The sequence below is a fragment of the Corylus avellana genome, chromosome ca2 (assembly GCF_901000735.1).
Source record: "Corylus avellana chromosome ca2, CavTom2PMs-1.0".
NCBI classification, from domain to species: domain Eukaryota; kingdom Viridiplantae; phylum Streptophyta; class Magnoliopsida; order Fagales; family Betulaceae; genus Corylus; species Corylus avellana.
This window is the reverse complement of record NC_081542.1, coordinates 21,421,399-21,430,359: the sequence shown is the minus strand read 5'-3', so window position 1 is coordinate 21,430,359 and position 8,961 is coordinate 21,421,399. Positions and strand designations below refer to the sequence as shown.

General features: G+C 41.0%; 1 pseudogene; it reads right to left on the bottom strand.

Moving 5' to 3' along the window:
• Window positions 1-1,151: 1,151 nt before the first annotated feature.
• LOC132169306 (uncharacterized) lies at window positions 1,152-8,533 on the bottom strand (annotated as a pseudogene).
• Window positions 8,534-8,961: the final 428 nt, after the last annotated feature.

The window sequence follows — 8,961 nt, the reverse complement described above, 5'->3', positions numbered from 1 at the left end:
GTTAACTATCAGCGTCCACTTTGGCTTGGATGCTGATAGTTAATTTTTTTTTTTTTAATTTTTTAGGAGCATTAGGGTCCACAAAGTGGACGCTAATGATTAACTATCAGTGTCCACTTTGGCTTAGACGCTGATAGTTAATTTTTTTTAAAATTTTTTTAGGACCATTAGGGTCCACAAAGTGGACGCTAATGGTTTATCAGCGTCCACTTTGGGTTGGATGATGATAGTTAATTTTTTTTTAAAAAAATTTTAGGAGCATTAGGGTCCACAAAGTGGACGCTAATGGTTAACTATCAGTGTCCACTTTGGCTTGGACGCTGATAGTTAATTTTTTTTTAAAATTTTTTTAGGACCATTAGGGTCCACTTTGTGGACGCTAATGGTTAACTATGAGCGTCCACTTTGGTTTGGACACTGATAATTAATTTTTTTTTTAATTTTTTTAGGACTATTAGGGTCCACTTTGTGGATGCTAATAGTTAACTATTAGCGTCCACTAAAAAGTGGACGCTAATGGTTGACTATCAGCGTCGACTATGGCTTCCGTTTACATCACCTTTATGGTCAAAACATTGCAACTTTTAGGGTCGATAAAGTGGACGCTAAAAGTGATCATTAGGGTTGACTTTAAGTGGACGCTGATAATCACACATTTTATCATTAGGGTCGAACGATTAGCGTCGACACTTTTAGGGTCCAAAAGTCGACGCTGTTGTCAACAGCGTCCACTTTAGGACTTTTAGGGTCGACACGAAGTCGCCCCTAAAGACCTAAATTCTTGTAGTGCTTATACCATGTTAATTAAGATGTTAATTAAGTCACCACTTGTCCTTAACTTGAAAAAAAAAAAAAAAAAAAAAATTATTGATTTATTTATTTAGTTCATATTCTAACACTGCCAATAAAATTATTACTTCAAATCAATAAATTTGTTTTACAAAAATCTTCATTTTAGAAAAGAAATTAATAAATTTCAATGCTTCGAAAGAAACAAAAAGTCAAACACTTTACTTGGAATCCATAAACTTGTGCGTACAATTTATGCACTTTTGTACTCATTCTTCACATACTCACATAATTCAGTATTTATTTATTTTTTTTTTTGAAAACTTCTTGCATTTCATTTCATAAAATCTAGAGTATAAACTCTAAACAGCAAGAGCAATTTGCTCTAAAAGAACTACATCAGAAATACATGAAGGAATCTCTTCCCTCCAAACTTTCTCCGTATGTTCTTGCGCCGCTACCTTCGCTAGACCATGGGCCGCAAAATTTGCTTCCCTTTTCACATGAACGACCCTCCAATTTTGATATTGCAACAACACTACTTTAATGTCTTCAATAATCTGCCCGAACCTGAGCCATTGTTCATTCGTAGAATTTATCGCTTGGACCACTTGGAGAGAATCTCCCTCCAAAATTAGATCTGTAACTCCCACGTCCCGACAAAATTCTATCGCTTGTAATGCTCCCATTGCTTCAGCTATGACCGGCGTCGGACATGCCTCCATAGAACGACTAAGCGCCGCATACACCCGTCCTGTTTTTTCCCTTATAACCACCCCTATCCCCATTCGTTGTCTTTCCAAATTTAGAGCCACGTCCCAGTTAACTTTTAGCCCACCAATCCCCGGTCCCTTCCACTTCAACCGCTCTGGAACAGATGTAGTAAGAGTATCTTCTGCCGAGTGATTTTCATTTTGCTTCCAAAATTGACATACCAACTCCTCCGTTTCTCGTTCTAGGGTGTTCAGGTGAGTAAAATTTCCACCGTGAATAATATTATTCCTTCGAGTCCAGATGCCCCGAGCCAATATTGCTATACATGCCAAGTCCTTGTCACTGCTCCTTGATGTACAAATTTAATTGTACTCACAAACGCATGAGTCGTGTGCAATATAGCGTGTGTGCAAGTGCGAGGTCGATCCACAGGGAATTGTGTTGTGAAAACTAATTCTTATCTAAACTAATCCTATTTTAACCTAGTTCCGAATTTCATGATTTTTGTCGTGCTAAAACAAAACATAAACTAAAGAAAATGATTAAATAAAATGGTAAAGAACACTAAGGTTTCAGAATCCACTTCGCTAAATCTTAACTCTATATTCTCGTATTTGTTCATACAATCGACAAACTACTGTGCTCAAACTGTTGTTCGATGTTTTACAAATATCAAGTTTAAATCATTCAATGAATCCACCCATTTTACAAATCACAACAATTATCCGATTTGAAATTAAATCATCCTATGTATCCATTTGGTTAACGAATCACAACGGATATCCGATTTCGATCGAATGAATTGATGTATCCGAAGGATGAAACACATTAAATATCCAACTTCAACAATGACAGTTCATCACATTCAATAAAAAGATATAAATCAACCAATTGAATGAAAATCTACAACATTCTTATTCGAAGTCAAAATTGTATAAACAAAATACGAGAATACATGAGTTTTTCAATGACGAAGCTTCATCTTCAACCTTAGTTGAAAGATTTAGCCTCTCATGATAACAATAACAACCAAAAATTGAATTGTCATCATCGAAAGAATAAAACTTACAATGGAAAACAAAGCAAAAGCTTCCCCACGGCAATACGTCGTAATTCAGCTTAAAACGGCCTCTCCCAATTGTGAGGCTTAGAGGTCTATTTATATGGCTTAGGAGAGCCCTAGAAGCCCTAGTAATCCTAGGAATTTCGGAGATTTAAGTCCAAGCCCAATTAGGATAAAGAAAACCAAAGCCCAAATCGGAATAGGATTCACCCAGAATTGCGGTCCTATCTTGCGGCGTGATTTTGGCCTTGTGGCGCTCCGAATTGAGAAAATTATATTTCACAATGAATTGTATTAGTTTGAGTTAGCTTTCCAATGCAGCTTGAATCACCTCAATCGGATATCCTCTAGGTCTTCCCAATTTGCCCCTTTAAGCTTGTAATTTTTTCAGAAACGCTTTCTTTTCTTCCAAAAGCCTATAAAACAAAGAAAATACAAAAAGGCAGTAAAATGACCTAATTAACCAAAACCAAAGGATTAAAACATCCAAGTTAAGGGCTGAAAATATAAATATTTTAGCACTTATCACACCCCCAAACTTACATATTGCTAGTCCCTTAGCAATACAAAACTAAAAACAAGAATGGAAAAACAGAAAACAAAAGATAAATCCATCTTTCGCGGGATATACGATTGCATTTAGCGCATGCAACAAGCCTTTTAAACCCCTAGGCATCCCTAGAGGACGAGTGAAGTCTCGTGAGGGTTTAACAGGAATGATACCCACAAACATTTATGCACTATGTTATTTCATAAACAAGGACTTCCACACAAACACATGGTTTTTAACATCATGAGTAGGTTTATCATAATGAACATCACAATCACATCATCAAGATAAGCACAAATCATTCAACTCAAAGATTGAAATTTGAGACAACACATGTTCCAATAAGTGCAATGTGAGACTAACATAAAATCCAGAGGCTTCAATTTATTCTCAAACTTGGGTGTACTTTAGATGTGATAGGAATTTGCTCAGATGAAACAACCAAGGCTTAATTTTTTTTTTTTTTTTTTTTTTTTTGTATAGGCTGTGCAATGCTTAGCTTCCTTAAGCTTTCTAATTGACCCATGTAACGATAACGAGTGTTGGGCCAGAGACTCCCAAACCAAATGGTTTTAGGGCACTGGATGTAGAAACATCCCTAAGGGCTTAATTACTCAAGTCAACTAGGCTACGAAGCCAAACTAGCCATACAACCAACCAAGTTAGGTTTCTCATCTTTTTACGCGAACACTCAATGCTTTGTGAGGCATGAGGTCCGGTTACTCAATGAGAAGCTCAAACTGATTTAATTTTTTTTTTTTTTTTTTTTCAAGCCAAGGTTTAATCACACTTCATCCTACCTATCTCAAAATATACCCTAATCAAGTCAAATTTTATACCTCACCGATTCTGTGCTAGTGTGCTCGTGGTGATAAACTCGAACATGTGAAATCTCTCTAATCCAACAATGAGTCAAAAGACTCAGATTCCTACTGACATGCTGTGTTCAAAATGCTAAACAGAACAATGACATGCAAACCACAGAATAGGTGTTATCCTTGCTTAATCAATAACATAGCAAATTTTTTTTATTTTCTATTTTTTTTATTTTATATATATATATATATATATATATTTTAACAAAACAACACGAATAATCAAGGAAAAAGACAGAGAAATGTCTACCCCACCCCCAAACTAAAATGACACATTGTCCCCAATGGGTCCAGAGATACAATACCAGGTGCGCGGCGCAAGTTGGGTGTAACGTAGGAGAATGCTCCCCCAAACTTGAATGGCAGACACTTGCCCTGAAAAACACAACAGAAACAAACAAACAAGATAAAATGGTAAGGGAGAGAATGAGGGTTGCCTCCCACAAGCGCTAAGTTCTAAGTCTTCAGCCAGACTCTCCACAAAAGACGACAATCACTCAGAATAACTCGGATCCTCCAACAATGTCGTCTCAATCTCCTTACTCCTCAACTCTAAGAATGGTTTTAATCTCTGTCCATTTACCTTGAAGGTGTTACCATTCTGAGGATCCTCAATCTCGATGGCCCCATGAGGAAAAACTGTCCGAATGATAAATGGGCCTGTCCACCGAGATTTCAACTTTCCTGGGAAAAGATGTAGCCGTGAATTGTAAAGAAGGACTTTCTCACCAGGCTCAAAAGATCGTCTCAAAATGCTCTGGTCATGAGCCTTCTTCATCTGTGCCTTGTAAAACCGAACAGAATCATAAGCATCATTCCTCAGCTCCTCTAATTCATTGAGTTGGAGCTTCCTTTGTGAGCCAGCCTTCAAAAGATTGAAGTTCAGTTGCTTGATGGCCCAATATGCTCTATGCTCCAACTCCACGGGAAGATGACATGCCTTCCTATACACAAGCCGATAGGGTGACATCCCAATCGGGGTCTTGAAAGCTGTCCTATATGCCCACAGTGCGTCACTCAATCGCATAGACCAATCTTTTCGATTGGGGTTTACTGTCTTTTCCAAAATATGCTTGATCTCGCGATTGGAAACTTCAACCTGTCCACTCGTCTGTGGGTGATACGGGGTGGCAACCTTATGTGCGATGAAATACTTCTTCATCAATTGCTAAAAAATCTGATTGCAAAAATGCTTACCTCCATCACTTATAATTGCTCGAGGCGTACCAAAACGAGCAAAGATAGTGTCTCTTAAAAACTGGACCACAACTCTGTGGTCATTGGTCTTGCATGCAACCGCCTCCACCCATTTGGACACATAGTTCACAGCAACCAAGATGTACAGATAGCCAAAGGAGTTTGGGAAAGGTCCCATGAAATCGATGCCCCATACATCAAAAATCTCAACAATCAAAATGGGACTGAGGGGCATCATATTCCTTCTAGAGATACTCCCTAGCTTCTGACAACGCCCACAAAATATACAATAAGCGTGGGCGTCTCTGAAAAGGGTAGGCCAATAGAATCCACACTGCAAAATCTTGGCAGCGGGCTTCTTAGCACTGAAATGGCCTCCACAAGCATGATCATGACAAAAGGAGATGACATTGGATTGGTCATGCTCAGGTATACACCTCCTAATGATCTGATCGGGACAATACTTGAACAGGTAAGGATCGTCCCAGAAAAAATGTTTCTCCACGGACAAAAATTTGGACCTATCTTGTCGCCCCCACTGCTGAGGCAGTTGGCCGGTGACGAGATAGTTCACTATGTCAGCAAACCATGGTGCGGGCTCATGAGCAATGTGCATCAATTGCTCATCAGGGAAAGTCTCCGAATTGGGGCTGGCGTCCTCAGTGTAATCCACAGTCAATCTAGACAAATGATCCGCCACCACATTTTCGAAACCCTTCTTGTCCCGAATTTCTATGTCGAACTCCTGAAGTAGCAAAATCCATCGGATCAGACGAGATTTAGCGTCTTTTTTGGAAAAAAGATACTTCAATGCTGCGTGATCCGAAAAGATGATGACTTTAGATCCTAGCAAATAGGATCTGAACTTGTCTAGCGCAAAAACGACTGCCAACAACTCCTTCTCCGTGGTGGAGTAGTTGAGTTGTGCATCGTTTAGAGTCTTGCTCGCATAGTAAATGACATGGGGGAGTCTATCAATACGCTGCCCCAAAACAGCTCCAACGGCATAATCCGATGCGTCACACATGATCTCAAAAGGTACACCCCAATTGGGTGGCTGAATAATGGGTGTGGACGTCAGAATGCTCTTAAGGTCCCCAAATGCTCTCTTGCAATCCTCATCGAATACAAATGGGGCATCCTTCACCAACAACTTGCACAAAGGCCTGGCAATCTTGCTAAAGTCTTGGATAAACCGCCTGTAGAATCCTGCATGGCCCAGAAAAGAGCGAACCACCTTCACTGTACGTGGGGGTGGAAGGTTGGAAATCAAATCCACCTTCGCTTTATCAACCTCAATCCCCCTCTGAGATATGACGTGCCCTAATACAATAACTTGCTTGACCATAAAATGGCACTTCTCCCAATTGAGCACCAAGTTCTTCTCCTTGCACCGTACTAATACCAAAGTCAGGCGGTGCAAACACTCATCAAAGGATGAACCAAAGACAGAGAAATCGTCCATGAAAATCTCTAAGAAACACTCTACCATGTCAGAAAAAATACTAATCATGCACCGTTGAAAAGTAGCGGGTGTGTTGCATAACCCAAAGGGCATGTGACGGTAGGCGAAAGTCCCAAAAGGACAGGTAAATATCGTCTTCTCTTGATCTTCGGGGTCCACAGGGACCTGGTTATATCCAGAATAACCATCCAAGAAGCAATAGTATGCGTGCCCAGCCAAACGTTCCACCATCTGATCAATGAATGGGAGTGGAAAATGATCCTTCCTTGTGGCGGCATTTAGCTTGCGGTAGTCTATGCAAACTCTCCATCCGGACTGAATACGAGTTGGGACCAACTCATCATCCTTATTCTTTACTACCGTCAATCCAGCCCGCTTTGGCACAACATGAATTGGGCTTACCCACTTGCTATCCGAGATTGGATAAATGATCCCTGCATCCAACAACTTAATCACTTCAGCCCTCACAACCTCTTGCATAGTTGGGTTAACCTTCTCTGTGGCTCCCTCGATGGCTTGGCATTCTCCTCTAAATGTATCTTGTGCATCACCACCGAGGGACTGATCCCCTTGATATCCTCAATGGTCCAACCGATAGCTTCCTTGTGCTGTCTTAACACCTCTAGCAATTTTTCCTCTTGAGCATCAACCAAATCCGAAGCTATAATCACAGGCAAAGAATCTGCTGGACCTAGGAACTTATACTTAAGGTTGTCCGGTAGAGGCTTAAGTTCCTTCTTTGGGGGATCAAGTGTTGTTGTCTCCTCCGTCTCACTGCTCACCAGAGGAGCAGTCTCTAAAATTGCATCTGCTTGCTCAAGCAACTTGTCCAAATCCAAATCCTCTCCGAACGGAGAAAAGCATGCCTCCAAGGGGTCTTCTATGCTTGATTCATTCACTGTCTCTTCCATAATCTCCTCTATCAAGCATACATTTCTCACTTCATCATACTCCAATGGTTGTTTGCTGATATCAAAGATATTCAGCTCCACTGTCATATTTCCGAAGGAAATCTTCATCACCCTTGTCCTACAATTAATCAGGGCGTTAGCCGTAGCTAAGAATGGTCGCCCTAGAATCACCGGTATTTGAATGCCAACATTCTTGACCGGCTCTGTGTCTAGCACAATGAAGTCCACGGGGAAGTAAAACTTATCCACCTTGATCAAAACATCCTCAATGATTCCCCGTGGTATCTTAACTGACCTATCAGCCAATTGAAGTGTCATGGACGCGGGCTTCAGTTCTCCTAACCCTAATTGTAGGTAAACTGAATAGGGTAGGAGATTCACGCTCGCCCCAAGATCTAAAAGAGCCTTCTCAATTCGACTGACTCCTATCGTGCAAGAGATGGTAGGACACCCAGGGTCCTTATTCTTAATGGGCAACTTGCACTGAAGGATGGAGCTAACTTGCTAGGTCAGAAATGCTTTCTTTGGGACATTTGTTCTTCTCTTAACTGTGATCAAATCCTTCAAGAACTTCACATAAGAAGGCACTTGTTGGATGGCGTCCAAAAATGGAATATTGATTTGGACCCGCTTGAACACTTCTAGAATGTCCTCAATCTTCCCTCCTTTCTTGGGGGCTTGCAACCTTTCAGGGTAAGGTGCTTTCGGCATAAATGACCTAGGAGGGTCCTCAATAATGGGCGTGGCTGTAGATGGCTCGGCATCTCTCTTCTCTTTGTTGCCACTCTTTTCCTTTTCTTGCCCCGCAGGGTCTTCTTCTTTCTCAACCACCTGATTGTCCACTTGTCTTCCTGACCTCAGAGTGACAATTGCTTGCACATGTTCTTGTCCGTGTGCAGGATTTGAGGAATTCCCAACCATATATTGACCTTTTGGGTTGGGCACGGGCTGACTGGGCAATTTCCCTTTTTCTCTCTCACCCAAGTGATTGGCTATCTGTCCAATCTGACTCTCCATCTTCGCAATTGCTTGGGTGTTAACCATGGTGGCATTCTTGACTTCATCTATTGCTTGGGTGTTTGCCATGGTAGAGTTTTTGAGCTCTTGTATGGCCTGGCTATTCGATTGTATGAATGCCTTCATTGTTTCCTCCAGCGATGATTGTGACGAAGATACAGGATGTTGCACTGGTGGAGTTGAATGGCCATGATTCTGTGAAGGAAATCCTTGATTCATTGGTTGGCTTTGCTTCCATGAGAAATTAGGGTGGTTCCGCCACCCTGGATTATATGTCTCCGAGTATGGTCCGTTTGCTTGCTTCCTAAAGTCATTGAAGGCATTCACTTGTTCCATGGAGCACTCGGCAAAAGCCGGTGAAAATGGACAATTCTGTGCTA